The sequence below is a fragment of the Hippopotamus amphibius genome, chromosome 10 (assembly GCF_030028045.1).
Source record: "Hippopotamus amphibius kiboko isolate mHipAmp2 chromosome 10, mHipAmp2.hap2, whole genome shotgun sequence".
NCBI classification, from domain to species: domain Eukaryota; kingdom Metazoa; phylum Chordata; class Mammalia; order Artiodactyla; family Hippopotamidae; genus Hippopotamus; species Hippopotamus amphibius.
This window is the reverse complement of record NC_080195.1, coordinates 47,508,859-47,532,609: the sequence shown is the minus strand read 5'-3', so window position 1 is coordinate 47,532,609 and position 23,751 is coordinate 47,508,859. Positions and strand designations below refer to the sequence as shown.

At 39.4% G+C, this 23,751-nt stretch overlaps 1 pseudogene; it reads left to right on the top strand.

Annotated features, from left to right (window-relative positions):
• The first annotated feature begins 13,834 nt into the window (after positions 1 to 13,834).
• On the top strand, positions 13,835 to 23,241 carry LOC130829822 (stabilizer of axonemal microtubules 2-like; annotated as a pseudogene).
• The last annotated feature ends 510 nt before the right edge of the window (positions 23,242 to 23,751 follow it).

The following is a 23,751-nucleotide window of genomic DNA, read 5'->3' as shown; positions in this document are numbered from 1 at the left end:
TAAATAATATCTAAATATCTATAAATAATATCTAAATATCTATAAATATTATTATATTGTAGAATGGATAACAACAAATTCCTACTGTATAGCACGGGGAAAAAAAAGATGACCGAACACTCTATGCTTCAGGGAAGGTGCATAAAATGTGGATCAAGGTAACAGAGTTGTCCTCTGAGCTTGCTGCGGACCCACTTTTGACATGTGGTGGTCATTTAGCTTATGGAAAGCCTGCATTTCTCATCAGTTTAAGAGGGGTGATCCTCAAAAGTATGGTCCCCAGAGCAGAAACTTCAGCATTACTTACAAAAAAAAAAAGGAAATGTAGACACAGAGACAGGCAAGTACAGAGAAAAAACAATACTGTACAAACACACGGAGAAGATGGCCATCTACAAGCCGTGGAGCACCTGAGGCCACCAGAGGCAAGGAAGGAGGATCTGGAACAAGTTCTCCCTCACAGGTCTTAGCAGAAACTCACCCTGCTGACCTTGATCTTGGACCTCCTGCCTCCAGGCTGTGAGATATACACTCTCCCTTCTGCAGAGCTGCACTGACTTGTCCAGAACAAGTGATCTGCCCTCTGAGTGAAGGACAGGATGTGAAGAAAACCAGCATCACTTGTACTCAAACCATCACCGTGGAAGATTTCTTACCTTGACCTTAGTTTACTATACTTCAATTTAAAAAATTATGTCCATCGTAAAGCAATTATACGCCAATAAAGAGCTTACAAAAAAAATAACACCTAAAAATTATGTGAATAAATATTTTGATTCCTAAAGATCTTTAAAAGATTCAGTAACTTCCTATTTTATTAAGGTTTCTCAAATGAATGCTTTTTTTCCAGAAAACCGTAGTGGGGGAGGCAACACCTTCCCTGCATAGTTAACTCCCACTGCGCTGTCCACTCACCCCCACAGGACACACCTCCCTGTGCTGCAACTGGGAACTCTCCCTGCTGCCTTCCTGCCTTTGCACCCCTGCCTTTGTCCCCACCTTGCCTGGAATGCCCTTCCTCCCAGCAGTCCTGGGGATACACCATGGATTTGCTTCTAAAACATCCACAGTGTTTTTTATATATATATATATATATATATATATATATACACACACATCTTTATTGGAGTATAATTGCTTTACAATGTTGTGTTAGTTTCTGCTATACAACAAAGTGAATCAGCTGTATTTGTACAGATATCCCCCTATCCCCTACCTATTGAGCCTCCCTCAAACCCTCTGCATCCCACCCCTCTAGGTCGTCCCAAAGCACCACACTGATCTCCCTGTGCTATGCAGCAGCTTCCCACTAGCTATCTATTATACATTTGGTAGTGTATATATGTCAATGCTACTCTCTCACCTTGTCCCAGTTTCCCCTTCCCTCCCATGTCCTCAAGTCTGTTCTCTATGTCTGTGTCTTTATTCCTGCCCTGTCATTAGGTTCATCAGTACCATTTTTCTAGATTCCATATATATGTGTTAGCATATGGTATTCACTTTTCTCTTGCTAACTTACTTCACTCTGTATGACAGACTCTAGGTCCATCCAACTCACTACAAATAACTCAATTTCTTTCCTTACTATGTCTGAGTAACATTCCATTGTATACATGTGCCACATCTTCTTTATCCATTCATCTGTTGACGGGCATTCAGGTTTCTTCCGCATCTTGGCTATTGTAAATAGTGCTGCAATGAACATTATGGTACATGTATCTTTTTGGATTATGGTTTTCTCTGGGTATATGCCCAGTAGTGGGATTTCTGGGTCATATGGTAGTTCTATTTTTAGTTTTTTAAGAAATGTCCCTACCGTTCTCCATAGTGGCTATACCAATTTACATTCCCACCAACAGTGCAGGAGGACTCCCTTTGCTCCACACCCTCTCCAGCATTTATTGTTCCTAGATTTTTTTGATGATGGCCCTTCTGACCAGTGTGAGGTGATACCTCATCATCCACAGTTTTTTAATACTTCTCCCTTCAAGAGATGGAGAGCTACCCTTGCGTGAGAGCTGGACTTAATGACCTGCCTACAAAGGACAGGATAAAGTGGAAGGCTGGTGGATGCTTGAATTCTAGTCACTGGGGCTTCCTGTTTGCTCTCTCTCTCTCTCTTGAAGTGCCCACTCTGGGGAATCTCAGATTCCCAGACCACAGAAATTATGACATAACAAATACATGTTGTCTTAAGCCACAAAAACATGGGGCAATTTATTCCACAGCAACAAATAGCTAAATCACCTGGGAATTTGTTCTGAATGCACATTCTTGGGGCCCAGTCCAGACTTATTTTATCTGGAGGGTGAAGTGCAGCCCTCCAAATAATTCAGGATTCTTGTTTCGTTTATTTTTTAATTTACGATTTGTTATTTAGTAGGAGGTCAGAGTCCATGACATTTAACCTGGTGGCAATCCCCTTTCCCATTTTGATCATCTGGCAGATTCCTACCCTCGCTCTGTGTGTGTGTGTGTGTGTGTGTGTGTGTGTTTAAAAGATACATAACATAAAATTTATCATTTTAGGACTTCCCTGGTAGCACAGTGTTTAAGAATTCGCCTGCCCCTGCAGGGGACATGGGTTCTATCCCTGGTCCGGGAAGATCCCACATGCTGCAGAGCAACTAAGCCCCTGTGCCACAACTGTTGAGCCAATGTACCACAACTACTGAAGCCCAAGTGCCTAGAGCTCGTGCTCTGCAATCAGAGAAGCCACCGAAATTAGAAGCACCGCAATGAAGAGTAGCTCCTTCTCACCACAACTAAAGCCCACATGCAGCAATGAAGACCCAATGCAGCCAAAAACAAATAAAATAAACTTTAAAAATTTCTAAAAATTTACCATTTTAACCTTTTCTAAGTGTACAGTTCAATGGCATTAAGTTCATTTACACTGTTGTGTAACTGTCACTACCATCCAACTCCAGAACTTTTTTCATCGTCTCAAACTGAAACTCTGAACCCATTAAATAATTCTTATTCTCCCTCTCCCTCTGTGCCTGGTAGCCACCATTCTACTTTCTGTCTCCATGAATTAGACTATTATGTTTACCTCATCTGAGTGGAATCATACATTTTCCCTTTAGTGAGTGGCTTATTTTACTTAGCATGTTTTCAAGGTTCATCCATGTTGTAGCAGGCATCAGAATCTCATTCCATCGGAAAGCCATGTATTATTCTGTTGTATGCCTAGACCACATTTTGTTTATCCATCTGTCAAGGGACACTTGAGCCTTTGGGCTTGTGAATAACAGTGCTATGAACATGAGTGCACAATATCTGTTCAAGCCACTGCTTTCAATTCTTTGGGGTAAATACCTAGAACTGACATTGCAGGATTCTTGTCTTTAATGTGGCCAGATTTTGAACTTAACACAGGAGGGTGCCCACAAAAGATAACATGATAATTTAAATCTACAGCTTAAAAAGGCTCTAATTATATAGACCACTCCCAGCTAAACAAACAGTATACGTGGGGTATGAAAATGAGTAATGTAAAAATTTCACTGGAGTTTAACAATATTTATAAGAGGTCATTTCTCAAGCTTCTATAACAGTTTAAAAACTGAATCTGTCTCAACCCACAAGTAAATCTATTCTCCCAAGATGCATCTATTTTACCATACTGATTGAATTTTAATAAATAAGAAGTAGAACAAATATCTTCTTTGGTTTTTTACCCCACTGTGTTCAATGTGAACCCCATACATCTACATGTGCTCTTCACCTATGAGCTATCAGTTATGTCTGCTATAAAAGAGACAGCACTTAGGGAGCTGTCAGTCAATGCTATTAGGATGCTTCAAGAATCACTCCTCCAGGCTTCATTATCAAAAATAAAACAAATTTACATGCAGCATAAAGGTGGATTGATCACATGATTTGCTGTACATCGAAAATGACTTCAAACACACACAGGTTCATGGGGCAGTGTGTTTGGGCCAGTGTCTCCTTGACCATGTTTGCAATTACTTTGCATAGACTAAATCCTTTTTAAAGTGCATATAGACAGTGACAGTAGTCATCCTGGTAAGGTGGTAGGATTATAAGTGGTTCCCCTACTTGAAATAACAGTGTGTGGAAAATATTCTATGACATTGCAGGTGTTTCTTTCACCCGTGCCTGAGGCATGAATTTGGGCTCAGTCCAGGCCTCCCCTTTGATGGGTGCTGAATGAAGGTATAGAAGATCTAGAGAAAAGGAACTAAATGAACAAGATTGTAGCCTGGATGTAGTCAAGGGTCTAGGACTTTCAGAATTAAATAGGCATGGAATCAATAAAATCACTAAAGGCATGGTTAAAATAAACAGGCTTAATAATCAAATTCCAGAAAAGTAGAACTAAAGTGAATTTCTTGAGGCAAAAAAGAGACTGTTTTAGGACCAACAGAGGAAGGACCACTTTACACAGCAGGGAGGCAACTTAAAAGAAGTGCATTTCTCCTCAGAGATTGATGCAGCCTGACAATGTAAATAAGTAGAAGATTGTGATCCAGACCTGAAAAATGAGAGTGTTCTCATTCAAAAACGTACCGAAGTGTAATTTTCAATTCTTACTCTTCTGCAGAAGTAAAGCTAAGAACAAATCTCTAGAGTCTCTGTAAGAGAAAGTGGATGGATTTAGACGGACCGTGGGGTAGGATTTTAAGAAATATAGAAGACAATGTTATAAATTATACATGAAGGTACACACGAACACACGCATGAGATGAGCTCTGTTCTAAGTTTTTTCTCATTTAATCATAACACCCCTGTGAGGGAGATGCTGTTATTATCCTCTTGTGAGACATGAGGAAGCTGCAGTGTGGACTTGTTCAAATCTGGTCCCACAGCCAGGAAGGGAGGGAGCCGGGCAATGGGCACTGAAGCACGTGCTTCTCTGCATCACACCCAGTCCTGGGAGGGACTCCTATCTTCACCAAGGGTGTCTCCAGAGCCTCATTCTCTCCTTTCTTCATTGCACCTGCTCCTTGGTACCATTCTTTTCTGGGACCAAGTCCACTTGTCCCCCTGCTTTAGCACTAAACCACTTAACCCCGTCTGCTGCTCTCATGGTCCTCACCCACCCCACCATCTATATAAGGACACGAGGTTACATCTGCTGTGTGTGTGTGTGTGTGTGTGTGTGATTTAAATGTGGGTGCTCTGGTTGATCACACACCCTCCTTCACGTCCCCATCACTCTCAGTGGCCTGACGTTACAACCCTGCCTTCCATGGAGCATGCTGTGAGCACTACACATGCGCCCTGATAAATGCTCTCCCATACAAACATGAATCCACAAACTGTTCAGATTTTGTCCACTGAAAGATAACTAGGAATGTTGGGGCTCTAGGACCCAAAGGATTTTTCCAGAAAGGCCAAACCTTCAGGAAACTGAATACTTTATGATTTGGAGACATTGGATGAATCTGTCCAGCATCTCTGCTGCCCAACTGGAAAGTGGAGTTTTGGTACTTTAGGAATTACAGTAAGAAATTAATCCATACAAAGACTATTTTATCTTTCTCACCCATTTTTTTTTTGATATGTACTTTACAAGGCTCTGTGATAGAGGTATCTGGGTACTAAGATAATACCTCTCTTTCAGGAGCTTATAAACATATAGGGAGAAAAGGATATTTACACAAATCTGATCATTCTAGAGAGACTGTGATGTAGTCATGAAAGAATCACAAAGTAATTTGGGAGTTTGAGAAGGAAAACATTACTTCCTGCCAAGTGGATCAAGATGGTTTTAGTTCCTAAATGTTTTATAGAGCTGCAAATCAAAATAAGGAAACCATCAAACTCATTTCTTTACCACTATGCAGAACCACTTCTAAACACTCTTTGAAAGCAATTAAACTATACCATTTTATAAATCCTGTAAAGTGGAATTTTCTATCTCTATTTATCAGGTCAGGCGATTAAAAATTATTTTTCAATATTTTTAAATGGCTCTCGAGCATTTGCATGCCATCTTTCTTATTTACATTGAAGAAACATTCCTGGTGCATTTTCCAAGTGTTTTCCAAAATCAAGTATCAGATCTGAAATCTGAAATTGTGTCCAATTTCACTGAGCAGATCACAGCCTAGTGTGTGATTAAACGATCACATTTCTTTATGAACAAAATTTGCTGTGATTAGATTGTAAACACCTGCATGTTGTTATTTTAACTTTAGACTCAAAAGAACATTTTATCCTGGGAAATGCAGATTCCTGAAATAAGCATGTCAATTTTCAAACGAAGCTATTAGAGTTACATTCTTAATAACCTTGAAGCTTAGAAATATTTCTGCTTATACGGTAAATCCAAGATTTCCTGTCATTTTATTTATGTGTCCAGCACTCATTAAATATAAGTTGCTGATCTCAGGGTACACACTTGTCAAATATTCATGTTCTTTATGACTTCATATCTAATCAAAGCAATGTGTTTCCTTATGCAGTCAGAATTCAAGTTCAATTTAAGAATTCAACCATTCATGCAGTTTATAACAGGGAAGATAAAATTGACAGTACGAGTCTGCGTGAATTTCAGATTTTATTTGTTATACATCAGGATCCTCTTCTGGGAAACCAAGGATGTCACGGCTTCTCAGTGGCCCTACCGAGTAATTAACCATATGAGGACATTAGTTAAGGAAGGAAAGAGAAAATAATAGAGTGAAAATTAATTGGAAAGAAACATTCAGCAATGCTTGAAGAAGCCTCAGAGTCACAAAAGAGGACTTTCTATTTTTAATCTTTGAAAGTTAAAGGATTATTCTGGTTCTTTTTTTTTGGTTGTTTGTTAGCTGCATTGGGTCTTCATTGCTGCACGCAGGCTTTCTCGAGTTGCGACAAGCAGGGGCTACCCTCGTTAGGGTGCTCGGGCTTCTCAGTGCAGTGGCTTCTCTTATGGCAGAGCATGGACTCAAGGCACGTGGACTTCAGTAGTTGCAGCACGCGGGCTCAGTAGTTGTGGCACACAGGCTTAGCTGCTCTGCGACTTGTGGGATCTCCCTGCACCAGGGATCGAACCCGTGTCCCCTGCACTGACAGGTGGATTCTTAACAGCTGTGCCATCAGGGAAGTTCCTCTGTGTGCTTTTCAACACTGCCCAGAGATATCATGCCATGACTGCTAATATTTCCATTTATTAGGGAACAGCACCAATAGCAAAACGCTTTCACATATTTGATCATCAGCATCAAATTTGCAGGGATGGGCATATGTGTTCTTCCAGGATGACTTAACCAGGCAGACATGTGCAAACTGACACACCCTGATGAGATCCCTTGGCTACTAGCATGGGACACATTATGGTGTGCCTATGCAGGAACACGGTTCCACAAAAAGTCAGAGCAGACAGGGTTTCTCTTCCACTCTTGGAAAGGAAACACTGGATTACTTTTAAGGAGGTCATTGTGGTTCAAAAATCATTCTTGGACCACGTTTGAATGGAATGACAACATGGATTCAATCTAATTTGGGGCTCATGAGGCTCCAGAAAGCACTGCTATAACAGACACTCATTTTTGCTCTTAACACTGCAACCTAGCGGAGAAGAAAATGCTAGATCAAGGTCAAAAGTGACCGGAGCCGTCTCTTAAGCAGTCGTTCCTCTAGCCTGGAATTGAGGCCATAACGGCATGAAGGCATCTCCTTTCCGAACACACGGATTCTGAGGCTGAAGAAAAGGGCCTCATTTTCCAGGTCTGTCAGTCTGATGCCTTTTATGACAAGGAGATTTACTAAAGAATTTTATAGAGAGAAAAAAAAGAGAAATTAAGCAAAATGTCCAGATGTCATCTGTTAAAAATGTTTTATTGAGACAATAACATCAACAAGTACTAAAAATTTTAATTAAAATATGATTTACAGTGTTGCTCTACACCACGAGAAGCATTCTTATTGCTGGGAAATAAGATTGCACTGCTTCGTGTCCTTAGGACACTCAAACATCCAATTTGACTATGCGGGTCTTCCCCAAGTCGTGGTATCTCATAATGTCTTTTCCATGCCCAGGAGCATGAAAATGTTCTATAACATTTGAAAACACAATGGCAGGATCAATCCTTCCCTTTCATTGCTGGCTACATCACTAAATAGATGTATATTACATTCTCTTGCCTTCTGCTCAGAAAAATCTAAGCATTGCATTTCTGTCAATTCATTGATTGAAGAGCTTCTCCCTCAGAATGTTGACAGCTGCTTCCGACATTTATAAAATAACTTGGATAAGAGCTGCCAGCGGATTGGCTAAAGAAGATCTGGAACTGTGTAATTAGCATTCATTAAATGCACACATTTCCTTTGAAAAACCTCTTCAGCCCAAAGTTGACAATCAGGAAGCTGATGACTCTTGTTAAGTTCAGAACAGTTCTCGCTAATGCTTAACTCTCCGTTAGCTGATTTGACATGAAGCATATTCATGTAGTTACTATTGAATACATTATATTGAATGCTATCTGTACCTGATACTGCTTTGATTTTTGTCCTTTAGCCATCAAACATCCATGTGACAACCATCTCTTAATGATGTAGTGCACTGATAAGTCCTTGGAACATGAGCGGATATAATTCCCAGATTTAAAGTGGAAATAAAACCAGTCACCTAATTAATTACCTTTATGGACATAAAAATAGTCTTTGCAAGAAACAACATGGCTTGTGATTGGTCTGTTCATATTTTCTATTTCTTCCTGATTCAGTCTTGAAAGGTTATACCTTTCTAAGAATCTGTCCATTTCATCCAGGTTGTCCATTTTATTGGCATATAGTTGCTTGTAGTAGTCTCTTAGGGTGCTTTTTATTTCTCTGGTGTCCGTTGTAACTTCTTCTCTTTCATTTCTGATTTTATTGATTTGAGTCCTCTCCCTCTTTTTCTTGATGAGTCTTGCTGGAGGTTTATCAATTTTATTTATCTTCTAAAAGAACCAGCTTTTAGTTTTATTGATTTTTGCTATTGTTTTCTTTGTTTCTATTTCATTTATTTCTGCTCTGATCTTTATGATTTCTCTCCTTCTACTAACTTTGGGTTTTGTTTGGTCTTCTTTGTCTAGTTTCTTTAGGTGTAAGGTTAGATTGGAGTGGGATTGCTGGATCATAAGGTAATTCTATTTTTAGTTTTCTGAAGAACCTCCACACTGTTTTCCAAAGTGGCAGCACCAACTTACATTCCCACCAACAATGTAGGAGGGTTCTCTTTTCTCCACACTGTCTCCAGCATTTGTTATTTATAGACTTTTTAATGATGGCCATTCTGACTGGTGTGAGGTAGTACCTCATTGTAGCTTTGATTTGCATTTCTCTAATAATTAGAGATGTTGAGCAAGATGACCTTTTTAAAATGCAGACCTAATTCTATCACCTCCCTGCTAAACCTGCTCTTATATTTTCCTATTATATTTAATACACACCAAAATCCCTTCATTGTTTGGTCCTGACTTTCTTCTCTGATTTATTTTCACTATAATGTCCTTTGCACTCTTTTCAGGCTTGGTAACAGATGCCCCATGCAAGTTCTCAAAGCCTCTGCCTATTATTTATCCTTAGATTACTTTCAGTGCTCCATGAAAGCAGGAACTATGTCTCTTCTTATCTCAGCATTCTATTTCCAGAAACGACTACAATGCCCACTAGCTCATAGTAGGCACTCAATATTTATCCTATGGGTGAAAGACAGAAAAGTCCTTCTAAGCCTCAACTTTTCATTTGGACTCAGCTTTTTCGATCTCTTTGTATCTTTGGCAATTTAGTGGGTTAATTCTTTTCTGTATTTTCTGAAAGTGCACACTATAGTCAAGGCACAATCTTAGGCATATAAAAATACATATAAAAATATCAATAAATAGAGGTTCTTGCATTCAAGAAACTCATACATCAGATTTCTACAATTTATGATTTTTTAATGCTCTGTAATGACTTTAATTTTTAGTGTTATCCATTTTCTTTGCATTTCAGATAGAGCTCACTTTACTTACATAGCAAATGTGGAGACCTTCAAACTTATAATCCAATACTTATACCTTTAACATTTCAGGCAACTTGCAGTGCTTTGGTGATTCCAGTTACTTCTGTAGGTATGTGGCTCTTGCAGAAATGTGAAGATTTTCCATAGTCCTCAGGTGCTGGTGTGATTTGGAATCATCTAGAAAGGTTAAAATTGCAGCTTCCAGAGCTCCACCCAAAACAGTCATTAGACAATGGCGTGGATCCCAGGCGTGTGCATTTCTAACCAGCAGTGCTGGTGACTCTGTTGCTACAGACTCAGTGCAATGGGCAGGCACTGGACTGTTCACTGGGTATAACATGGAACAGAAAGGAGGGCTTCCCACTGTTGTTTATAATCTTGTGGGAATGATAGCACCAAAGCAAAGATCAGATGAACAAGATCATGACACATCAGAGTAAATGAGATGAAGGCATTGAGCAATTGGTTGAGATAGAGTAAATGGGAATGGGTACTATTTTTTCTTTACCTTTACTCCTTTCTTCCTTGATGCCTTAATCATTCATAATGGAGACTTGAAATAAATTTCACAATATTCATATTTATTGAATAAAGACTTTGCATTTAACCAACTCTGAGTGTTCACATCAGGAAAGTTTAACCTGCCTCATCTTTCTTTAAAAAGACAATTGCTTTTCAATTCTGGGTTTTCTCAGTTCCCTTATTCAAGTAGCCCTTAATAGTAAAAAAGAAAAGAAAAAAAGTCCCAACTCCCCAAAGGTTCAAATATGCCAAAGAAACAAAAACTTCCATTTCATAAATCACCATCTTTCCGTATAGTAAAACACTAGATATTTTCTTCACATTTTGACCAGAACTAGGGGAATTTTCAAGAGCCATATTCGAGGGTTTTGGAACTCTTGCTTAACTCCCTCATGTTGATGCATTGACTAGGCAGCAGAAAGCAGCTGATTCATCTTCACAAACAAAGAATAATGTGTCATTCTGTTCTCTACGTTCCTACAATACAGGAAGAGGCTGTGTAAAGAGCACATGTCTGGATGTGTACAGGACTCTTGATCCTTTCTAGCATTACAGTTGCAGCACAGTAGGTGACTGCCAGAGGTGGCAGGAAGTGTGCCCTGAAACTACGATTCCAGACATGTCACATGTTTTGGAATATATCAGATGAATAAGAGTGTATTTAACCTTTACTACATCTCCATAGAACATTGCTTTAGGTTTGGCGGTATACATTCTAACACTCAACTAATCTAACTAGAGAAACTAAGACTTCTAAGCTTTCTCTGTCCTCTGCCTGATTCTTCCACTTCCAGATTGCATTAGCTTCTTCCTCTCCAGCTGGTATTTGGGAAGAGCAAGGACCAACTAAGATGTCTTGAGAAGCAGAGGTATGTGATTCCTACTATTATTCATCCACTAAATAATATTTCTTAAGCATTTGTTAAGGGTCAGGCACTATGCGATGCCCCTGGGATACAGTGATGGGCAAAAACCGTCATGATCTGTGTGCTCACAGACATTGCAGTCTGGTGAAGGTGGCAACCAAAAACATCACTCAAACTACGTATAAAATTGCAACAGTGATCAGATCTATGAAGGATAGGCACAAGGTAACTTCAGAGCCAGAATAAGAGGCTTGACTTTATCAGGGAAATGAGAAAAATGAGCTAAAATCTGAAGGCTGTAAAGCTGTTAACTGGATTAAGAGTGTAAGGAAGTGCCTTCCAGGCAGAGCGCAGCATGTAGCAGGCAGGAGTGTGGAAAGAAGGAAACTGTCAGAGAAGCCAGCAGGAGCAGGGACAGCAAGAGGAAGCACCGGCTGAGCGGAAGCTCGCGAAGAGGACATGTCCCGTTTTTTTCTATATCCTTGGACCAGTTAGAAGCCACCTACTTTTCTTCCTTGTTTTTTGTTTGTGTGTTTGTTTCTTTGTTGAGGGGGGTACGAGAAAGAGGTGAGCAAGAGGCTAGGGAGATGACGGCAAGCATGACCTGATCAAGTTTATATGTGAAAGGATTACTTTGGGTGCCACGTAAGAAAAGACTGGAGAGAGTGAGTGAGTCTAGGAAGCTATTGAATTGATTTGAATCAGCTATTATGAAAGCTTGGAATATCAGGGTGGTGATGAGATAGAGAAAAGGAGTTAGAGTTAAGAGATATTTAAGAGGCAAAATCGACAGGAGTTGATGATGAACTAAATATAGGAGGGAGGTGAGGCGTGAAGGGCGAGTCCTAGGTTCCTGACTGCAGCTGAAGACATGATGACGCCACTCACCAAAAGAAGGGACAAGCCAACAGGTCCAGATTTGTTGGGGGGAAATAGTTTGATTAGGGTTGTATTAAGTTTTGAGGTGCCACTGAATATCCAACAGACCGTTGTAAAAACTGGCATCGAGCTAAGAGAAGGGGTCTGAGCAGAGAGAAGTTTGAGAGGTGTTTGCATATAGTTAGGAATTAAAGCTGTGGGAGGAGAGGAGTTGTCCTCAGGAGGGAACACTGGATGAGAGGAGGAGAGTGTGCGGGCCCAAGTGTCGAGGAATTCCCGGCTTCATGACTGACTAGAGGAGGGTGAAGCTGTGGAGGAGACTGAGAAGAAATCATGAAGAGGACAGGAAGAGAGTTTCTCAGAAGTAGAGGAAGTGTGCAATAATGTCAGTTCCTACTTGAGAGGTCAAGTAAGATGAGGACTGAGAGTGTCTGATGGATTTAATCACCTAGAAGTCATGGTGGACCTTCAAGCCCTATTAGAGAAGTGACAGTGCTGGAAACCAGGCTGCAGTGGGTTGAAGAGGTAGGTTGAAGCCCATTGATGGGGGTAAGGAAATGGAGCTAACACGTCTGAGAGGGTATATCGTGAATAGAGAAGGGATTCAGTGAGTTTTGTTTTTTGGAGCTTATGGACATGCACGGATAATACTGATTAATACAGGCTGGTTTAAATCAATCATAAAATGAGTGAAACACTCCATAGAGTCCTAAAGAAAGCAAAGCAATTTTGAAGACTTTTAGTAATATTAGTAGCAGCTAACATGTCACCCTTACTGTGCACTAAACACTCATGTGCGTGGTGCACATGCGTGTGTGTGTCAATCCTTAAAACAACCCTGTGAGGCAGATGATGTTATTGTCCACTTTTATATATAAGGAAACTGGAGCTCAGACAAATTAAGTTGTCCCTCATCACACATCTAGTGAATAACAGAGCCAGGATTTGGACCCAGGCAGTCTGATCAGTCTGAGTTGGTGGTCTTCTCCACGCCACCAGACCACCCCAGTGTCTGCAGTACTACCTCTGCCTCATAATGCTACATGCTGCCCAGGGTGGCTGGGGTACCATATGGCTCCCACAGCTAACAAGGGCTTCTGGGGGATCTGGAGGTAGGGAAGACTCACATCCATACCATGAATATGATTTAGGTCTAAAAGCCAGAGTTTAGACATAAATTATTTCTTTAATTGATGAGCAGAAAGACAGCATGACTTCAACAAGAAGAGAGCATGCCCAGATAGTTTATTAGAATATTTAACAGGATGAATAAGGATTTTGACAAAGTGGGCCCAGGCAATATATTTAAAATTGTTTTCAAATTCATTAAATCTTCAACCTGAGACTTCCTCCCACTTTAGGAAAAAATTCAATTATTTGAAGATTTCATTTATGTAAGATCCAATTAAAACTGAAGACCCATTTTAAAGATGTTTTGAAAACTAGGATTTTTGACATTTATTTTTCTTATATTTAGTCACTGGATAGGATATAAAGGAACTCAGGAATCTCTTTCAAGAAGTTTGTCAACCATCACCAGGTTATTATCTTTGACTTTTCAAGTTAAAAAAGTCTTGAAAACTTTAATAATGCATTGAAATACTTAGAAATAAAAGAACCTATGAGGCTATGTTTCAAATTTATATATTTGAGATCACATTATTTTCCTTATGAAATAGTCAAACAGCTTCACCGTGCATCAGAAGAATGTAAACCAAAACAGGGGGAGACTGACCTTGGTACTACCTCCAAACGGGATTTTCATTCTTATGAAGTGCAACCTGTGGTAATAGTTTGGCCTTTAGAGAGACAGCAAGTTAAAAAAGAACATTGGACACTGTCCCAACCTATAAAGGTAACTTGCCATTTTCGAACTTAAAGAGCCAAAAAACAAATACTTCCTTCCAGCTTTGATATCTAACATCCAATCATAATTTTGGTGCCTTGCCAAACTTGTCTCCATGGCTTAGGAAAAAAATTTCCCTTTTGTCAAAATAGTATTGTATAGTGAGAAAAGGAAGACCATTGGCTTGATTGAGAGTGAAGACACCTGGATTCCTGTTGAAATTCAGCCACTTAATTCGTTTTCTCTATCTCAGACCATGAAAACAAAGGATGCCATTGAACAAGCATTGTGTCATATTTGTCACATTATGCCACATTTAGTTGACACTTTTCCTTTCCTTCCATCCCAGGCTGAGTTGAAACTCTACTGAGCATACTCATGCTTTTAAGAAAGTCAAATAAATAGCAAGCCTCTTCACCATTCAAGTTGTAAACCAACTGAGAAAGCAAAAGCGTTAGGTAGAGAACCAGAATATTCCCTTTATACTCATAAAGGCTGGAATAGAGGATGAAACTTGCATCTGTTAGCAGATTGGTGCTGATACTGAGCCTCAGAATAAAATAGCCTTGTCCACCCAGTGAGACAGTGTTGCACCACCACATAGGCAACCTGCTCCTCTAAGACTCCCCACATGGAACACCTTCTGCCTGATGGCAACCCACTTGGAAGAGTAGGGGGCTGGATGATGTATGACCACTTTCTTTCCAAAATCAATAGATGATGTATGACTGCTTTTCTTTCCAAAAATCAATCTGATTTTATAATACTCTATTGCTTTTATTTTGGGGGGGTATATTTATTTTTAAACAATAGGCTATCTTGTTAGTTCATATTTCTTCTACCTTTTTTTGTTGATAATGTAATTGCATATTTAGACTTACAGCCTTTTCACTAGTTATGTGATATAGCTGAATGTGTATGTCCTAACATAAATCCTTTTGTGAGAGTGATGCCATCCACAATAAAAGCAATGATTTATACTTTAAATAGGTAATAACTGAATACATACTTTTCCTTTAAATATCACTCTCATCAGTTTAACGGATAAGTAAAGTGTATAGTATCAGTATACTATGATCTCTGTAAGTCAGCCCAGTAGGGAGATCAGGAACAGGGTTCTTTCTGTTTTTGTAAGCTGTGAGCATATAAGATGCTATACAAGGGACACATTTTTAGGATGATGCATATGGTGAACAAACATATCACTATAATCTAACATAGCATGTAGTGATTGTTAAGAGATATATTCATTGGTATGTAGAGGAGACAATGTATTGCATAATCATTTCACATAAAAGATAATTGGTGAAATGTCTGTACTGGGTCTTTTAAACAACCATAGTAAGATTTTCTCTTCTTTTCTTCCACACAAAGTCTATTTGAAAATACAACAATATTGATATTCCTTGATGCTGTGACTATTTACTTATAACACACACACACACACACACACACACGCACACACACAAACACCAACACTAGTTCTGGCTTCTCATTACCTGAGTTTCACATAGATTCCCATACTTCCACTCCCAGAACCCAATGTTGGGGACTCCTGGCTTCCCTCTGGCCTTCTCTCTCCTGATCTTCCCTAGTGAGGAAGAGTTATCCTTGTATTTGCAGGTTGTCAGGCATGAGACAACAAATGCTAAGGGCCAAGGGGCCCTTGGTTTAGAAATTCTTTCAGATTAAAATGTAGGTAATGAAAATAGGTCAGTGTTTGATTCGATAAATACTTTCTAGGGATTACTCTTCTGTGTGCTAGGCACTGTAAGGAATAGAGATGTGAAGTGACCATGGTTGTTGACACTTAGAAACTTTACAGTTGAATTGAGAGAAAAAGAGCAATAATAGCATGACGAATTAAATGCTCACACGAGAAATAAATAATTGGAATATGACAAGGTGGGGGGAATACTTCACTGGAAAATTAATGGAACAATTAGTGCTTCAAAAATTTAGACTGATCAAGATGTCACTCCAGGCTAGTCTGGGAATGCATCAGAAACTAGTAAGTATTGATATATAGAGGGAGGAGGGACATCCTAAAAGCTAGGATGAGAGGAGCAAAATATCATAAAGTCAGAAAAATAAAAGGGTTGCTCAGTGAACATGGTGGGGACCAGAGAATTTCAGGATCTGAGAGACTGGTGTATAGCTCTAAAATGTAGGTTGAAATCAGATTGTTGAAGTCTTAGTTGTCAGACTGAGGAGCTTACCATTTTTCTAGTAGCCACTAAAAATTTTTGAGTTTTGCTACCAGATATGATGTGGTAGATGCAGGAAGCCATTACTTCCACTGAAACAGCTAAAAAAAAAATACATACATTTTTGAAAATCTTTTTTTAATGGAAGCAAACAAGTGAAATTACAGAGATGGAGGAGCCCTTCCTAGATGAGCTGAGATGGTCAGCTGTTTACATCTCTGGGAGCATTTGTCAAGTCTAGGCCAAGGCTGAAGACTGGGGTAGCATAAGCAGGGGAACCCTCCTAGGGAAAGGGAAACCAGTGGAGAACCTGACATGTAGGCTGGTATGGCCAGAAGGAACCTAAAGTACCCCAGATGCATGGCTGGTTTTCCTTGTGGGTTGTATGCTGAGTGTTTAGGGGGCATGGCAGGCTAGGCAACTGGGCTAGAAAGAGCCCACAGAAATATCCACAGTCTCACTTGAGAGCAGGTGTTTAGGAGCCAAAGTCCCACTAGAATGAAGGCTCTACCACAAACACATCACAGGTCTTGTCCTTGAGAAATTTGTAACTAGAGGAAGACTATGTTTAACTGAAGGTGCTGTTGAATGGCAGCCTCACTCAGTTCCTGACTGGATCAAGGTGATCTGCCCCATATCCTATCTGCTCAACATGGGAAAGAGCAAGTTGTCTTCGGTTGAAAATAACATTGATTTTAGTTTCTATGGTTTTCTTATATATGACATCCACCATAGAGTAAAACATTATGAGACCTATGAAGAATCCAGAAATATTTGAAGAGATGATGGTCAAGGAATTTCCAAAATTGATGAAGAAATCAGGCCACAGGTTCAAGAAGCTCAACAAACCCCAAAATAAACACAAAACCACATCTGGCAACTGTCATCAAACTTCTGAAAATCAAGTACAGATGAACTCTTAAAAGTAGCAAGAGCAAAACTACAAATCATTTACAGAAGAAAAATTAGAAATGTACTTAACTTCACCAGGAACTGTGGAAGACTGAAGATATTGGAATGACATCTTTAAAGTACTAAAAGGAAAAAACACTGAGAATTTCAAACCTAGTGAATCTCAGAATTTAATATGTAGTAAAAATATCCTTCAAAAATAATGCAAAATAAAGTCGTTTTTAGAGAAAAAAAAAGAGCAGAGAATTTGTTAGAAGCAGACACATACTACAAAAGAAAGTTCTTCAGGTTGAAGGAAAGTGATTCCACAGAGAAGCATGAAATGCAGGACGGAATGAAGCACACAGAAAGGGTAAATAAGTGGGTAAATATAAAAGGATATTGATTTCTTAAAGTCACAATAATAATTATGTTGGGTGATTTTATACCAATATAGAAGTAAATTATAACAACAGCACAAAAGGCAAAAGGATGTAAATGGAATTAAACTGTTGAAAGCTTCTTCCACTGTTCTAGAAGTGGTAAAACATCAATTAAAGTTTGACTAGGACAAAAAGATCCCCTAATAAGTCAAAAATGCATGTTTATTCTAAAAATACAGAAAGTTGTCATTAAAATGCTAATGGAGAAAATGGAATAACAAGAATACTCTTTATTAGTCCGAAAGAAGATGGGAAGTAAGGGGTAAGGGAACCCAGAACATATGGGACCAACCAAAAGCAAATAGCAATATAGTCAAACTAAACAAGACCATACCTTACATTAAATGTAAGTGAAATAAATATTACAATTAAAACTCAAACATTAAAAAGATAAGATATTATGGAAAACTTATGCCAATAATTGTTATACAATGGATAAATTCCTTGAAAAATACAATTTGCCAAACTAACTCACGAAGGAAAAATTCAGAATAGCCTTATATCTGTTAAAGAAATTGCATGTGTAGAATCTACGGTGGAATTTAAAACTAGACCATAAAGAAAATCTGAGGATTTCTAATTTCTGAGTGGGATATGGATGGCTAGAAAAGTGTTTCCAACTTAACAAGAAGCAGCCAGATAATATACAAAATCATAAATATTCGTGAATACTTCAGAAAGCTGAGATCACAGGGGAAATGAAAAGAAAAACAACAACAAATCTGTAACCTGAAGGAAGAAGAGGAAATTGTCCTGGGCCCAACCGTTAGATAGCTACATTGTGGAGACAGACAGAAACACTGAAAGAGTCCCACCACTGAGGCCCAGGGACACAGGTTTTGCCTAAGATTGAGCCTTGACCTGCACCACAGAAGAACCCCACCACCACCAAACACACACACCAGATTACTGAGCACTGAATAACAAGCAACAATAGTTTCCCATTGGAGAGAAGCAAGGGTACAGAGAGAGACATTCTCTCAGGTGCAGGTGCAAAGAGAATGCCTAAAGCTGTGGATGCAGCAGAAGTGAAGAAAACCAGCGCCACCCAAAGCGCAAGATAATGCCAGTGGAATTTAAAGCTGATGGTACGCTGAAGATAAGCATGGCAACGGCAAAACCCAAACCTAGCTCAACTGCTGACTGAGCTGACTTAACCCCACTCACTCAAGGCCTGGCAAATGAAGATGTACATCCATTTCTGCACATAAGTACTATTTATCTCAGTAGAGACTGAGATAAATACATACACTATCCAGCTTTCATATACAAATTATACATTGCACAAAAAGTAAAATTCTATTGAAACTCAGCAATGCCATTCATTTACATATTGCCTATGGCTGCTTGCATGCTACCATGTCAGAACTGAATAGTTGCGACACAGACCACATGGACCATAAAGCCCAAAATATTTATTTAATGAAAATGAAAAAATACGATATTAAAAATTGTGGGATGTATCTAAAGCAATGCTTAGAGGGAAATTTATAGCATTAAATGTTTGTATTAGAAGATAGTCTTAAATCAATAGCTTAAGCCTCCGTCTTATGAAACCAGAAAAATGAGCAACTTAAACCCAAAGCAAGGTAGAAGGAAAGAAAAAATGAAGGGCAGCAATCAATGAATCTGAAAACAGGAAAACAATAGAGAAAAATCAATGAAAAAAGCTGATTCTGTTAAAGGATAGTAAAGTTGAATAACCCTAACCACACTGAGTAAGGGGGCGGTTGGAAAGAGAGAGAAGACACTAATTACAAATAGCAAGAATGAAAATAAGGATCTCACTATAGACCCTATAGAACCTTAGTTTACATTATTGTTTCTTCTATTTCCTTTTTCTAATTTTTGATGATTTCATCAGGTTGCTATTCATTGATTGCATGTTTGCCTCAAGAAGGAAAAAATTAAAATTTCAGAGGTAAAATTGACAGGATTTGAAAATGAAGCAGGGAGAAGGGAGTGAGGGAGAGAAAACTGGCTGGGTGAAACCTTTACCTGAGATACCAGACTCAAAATAGTATGTGTTTTGTTGGTGGTGTGTTCTCTTGGGGGAACATGAGTCTGATCAAGATGGTGAATTCTGTTGGGGCGTACTAAACTTCAGTTTACCTCTTGGACATCTGAATAGAAATGTCTCGTAGGAAGATAGATGTGTTGGCTTGGATTTGAAGGGAGGTCTGGAGTGGAGACTCTAGTTTGGGAGTCATCAGCTTACAGGCAGGATTAAAACTGTGAGGCCAGTTTGGTGACGTATAGATGGAGAAAGAAAGGATGGAGCTCCCTGACTCTATGAAAATTGGTCCCGATTCCTTGGTGCCATAAGACAGCACAGGGAACAGAGTCCCAACTACCAAGAGAAAGAACTCCCGTATGCAGCTGAGGACTTTTTCCTCAAAGGGGAACCTAGAACAGCTCACTATGGAAAGGATGGCGATGCAGCTCTGCTTACAAGCGTTCATGGTGAGCAAACACACACAAGCACCTCACGGACTTGAAACTGTTCAGAAGAAAGCAAACTTCCTGTCTAGAGTTTAGTGACTAGAGAGCAAAAGAATGAGCTGAGGAAACTGGATTGCCCTTCTCTCACAAGGACAATACTGTAGTTGCCAAATGACCAGACTGCATTGTTAGATGTAGATGGCATTATGGGTTTTTTTTCCCATGAGTGTCATAGGATACTAAGAACAGATGATATTAATAAAGACTATGATGTTTTAAAGGTATTGTAGAATGTTATCAAAAAATATTCTGGAACAAATAATCAATTTTCCAGGCAGATGAGCACAGGAATATTTATGAGGCAAGTCAGTCTTCTGCAGTTATCCGAAACTGATACTCATGCTATTCTAACGTTGTCTCTCAGTCTCCAGATTCTTGCTTCCTTTTTGAAAACCAAAGTTGTTTGGTAAGGGAGAAATAGTCTCTTCTATTTAGGGTCTCTTATGAAATTAACATCTTTTTCTCATAGACATTATAGCAACAAAGACTCTCCCTATATGTTTAGCTGGAACCATAGACCCTCAGTAACATCCTATGGTTTCCTTTCAGTTACTGAAAAAGAGTGCTATAGTTTTACACTTTAAATTGCAAACAACAGAGATTCCTTCATGGTGCCTCAAGAAAAAGCGAGTTCATGGTAAAGCTTCATGTGAACTGGAAATGGAAAGCTATCAGGTACAGGGGAAACCTGAGGGAAGAGCTACTCCCTCCATCTCTGCCATGAGCTACATGGCTTCTCTGACAGCATCTTCCCTTCCCTTTACACATCTTCTCTGGCTGCCATTCTATGAACTGACCTCCTGTGCCTATATATCACCTCTGTTTCCTTACAAGTCTGTTTTGATGTCTTCAACTCACCATAGCTCTCCAGTTCTGCTTCATGGCATCCTTTTACATTCTTCTCCCACTTTTATCTGGTCCTGTATTGTCAAATTCAGGTTCACAAGAATGAGGATGTGCTTGACCCAGATCATCGTTTCTTGCCAGGCTGTTTCTTGCCAGGTGTGTACTACCCGAAAGATCACCTGCTCTTAGGTCAGGTATCCACTCTTATTCAAACATCCTTAGCTTGAGGGTGGTGGGAGTATTCATTTGGTGTAAAACTTGGCCATCTTGGCGCAAATGCTTATGGCTGAGGAATTTTTCTCTTCAAAGGAGGTATCCACATAATAAGCATTTGAGTTTTGGCCTCTCCAATAAACATTGCTTGGACATTAGCCTAGAGTCTAATTCTTTATCTTGTATATCTTCTGTCTTTTATAAGTTAATTTTTGGTATTTAGAAATACATCTTTTGGAGTGAAGTCAATTCTGTAGCATTTCTCAGCTTTCTACCTTTCTCATGGAGAAATGGAAAACCTAAATAACCCTCAGTTGAAATATAGGCACTTCAGTTTTCCATCCATGGTCTAGGTAAGCTGCAGGGAAGCAGAATTAAGGTATTTAACACTAAATGCTGGACTCAGCTCTGATGTTCATTTCTAAATTCCATATACAATTTCTAACACTTTAGAAAGCACCCCATTTGGGCCCCTCACCGCTAGATGACCCTCTATCTTTCAGGAATGCCTGGAAGTCTGTTTCCTGAGGAGGAAAAGTGGAAGCCGGTGATGTTTCTGGGATTGTCTAGTTACCTTGCGTCCTGTATGTTTGCTCAGGGTGTCCTATGGGCTTCCTAGGATACAGTGGAGTTGAAATCTTCTCTCCTTTGAGGAGTCCCTCCAAAGGAAGGAGTAATGTCCACATCACTTTTGCCCACACATCAGGGCCTTTGAGTTTATGTTAATCTTAAGATTTTATGTTTTACTTTAGCATTTTATAAGTTATAGCAAAAACGCCAACCAGTTCCTGGGAATGCAACCACAATCTCCTAAACTCTGTCTTCACCCAAAACACAAGCTTTTTGTCTTTCAGAAACTATCAACAATCAGGTTCAGATGTTCCATTCCCATGTGTAATCAGAAGACTCTGAACATGGAAAGTTAGATGCATTAAAGTGGAGAGCTAGGAAGAGGAAAGTGGAAGTGAAGAAAAAAATAAACCTGAGGGGAATCAGGGAAACGTCATACTTGACTGGTGTTCAGGTTTCTAAAGGAAACGGAAGGACGGCACAGAGAGGAGTCAGGCATGACCTTTAGAGACTGGTTGTTTTCCTGTGTTTAAACGTACTCTTTTTTTTTTTTTTTTTTAATTTTCAAGATATTATAAGAGCTTGGGACATTCAGAAAAGTGAACTTTATAAACCAGCACAAACTTATTATCCCCCTACTGTGAAAGTTGGAAACTCAACTACTTTTCAGGATGACTATGTTCCTTGGTAGATAAAGCCTAGGCACGGCTTTAAACCCAGCCCTGTGGTCAAACGTTCTACAGCCCCTTTAATGGTGATATGTCATCACCTTCATTACGTACCTCACCAGCTAGAATTCAAGTTTGCAAGGGCAAAAGAAGTTTACAAGCCAGCCGACCAACCCTTCGAGGATCTCACAACTCACCGATATGACTTTCAGGGTCTTGTTGGTGAAAGTGCAAACATCTGCAGACCTGCATACACCTGAGTGGCCCAACAGGCTCAATTTGAAGGAAGCACTGAATTCCGTGACAGTTTTCAACCATGGGAAATCCCACCACCTGACGTCAAGAAAGTGCAAGAGTATGTCCCTCCCACAGGTACCATGCAATTAAACAGCACAAGCCACCTCGACTATGTTTCTTATCAGGCCAAACGTGTTCTTCCCATCAGGCCAGTTTCTCATAGGAAAAATCACAGCTTTCCTTTCCAAGGAAAAAGCACGATGAAGGAAGATTTTCCCACATGGGAAAGTTGTGGTCAAGGACTTATTAAGAAGGAGCAGTTGATTCCCAACCCATCAGGAAAATTTGATGCTTTGAGCACTTTCAGACCTCACTACGTGCCACATGAATTGATTCCAACAGAGAGTTGCAAGCCTGTAAGTGTTCCCTTCAGGAGTTCTATTCCATTTGATGATGTAACCCTGGCCTCTCTAGAGTATGCACCAAAGAAACAGGAAATCTGCCCTGCTAGCTGTCCTTCTCCTCCAGGTTACATCTTTGAAAACACAAATTCCTGAGCTCATAAATTCTTCCACAAGATTGCCCCCACAGGGAAGCCCTTCTAATCATCGAATCATGTTTAAAAGGAAGCTAACAAACAGAGTGTTGGTTTCCCAAGGGTGAAACCAATTTTCTATAGTAGAAAAAAACGTTATGAGAGCTAAAACAAATCATTTTTAAATTTTTTTAAACAAGAAATTTAGAAAATGTGTTATAGGAAATCAGGATTTTAAAATCCATTTTGTATTAATATTTTCACCAAGATTGCTCTTTGATAGGCATTTCCGGGAGCTGAATAATGTACATTCCCATCTGAACTATTTTAGTCCCAGCATACTGTTTGGTAGCTTATCTCAGTCTATTATCATTTGTATGTGTTTATAATTATGGCAATTACATGGTTATTCGCATATGAGATCTCGTTTATCAAGTGCCTTAGGACTAGCTAGAACACCATTGAAAATGATACACAGATTATTCTTTCAAGACAACGGTATTTTTCTCTTTAGACTTCAAGCCATCTGCATAGGGCACCCTGAGTCAAGTGTTGCTTGGTGGTATTACGATGGCTGCAC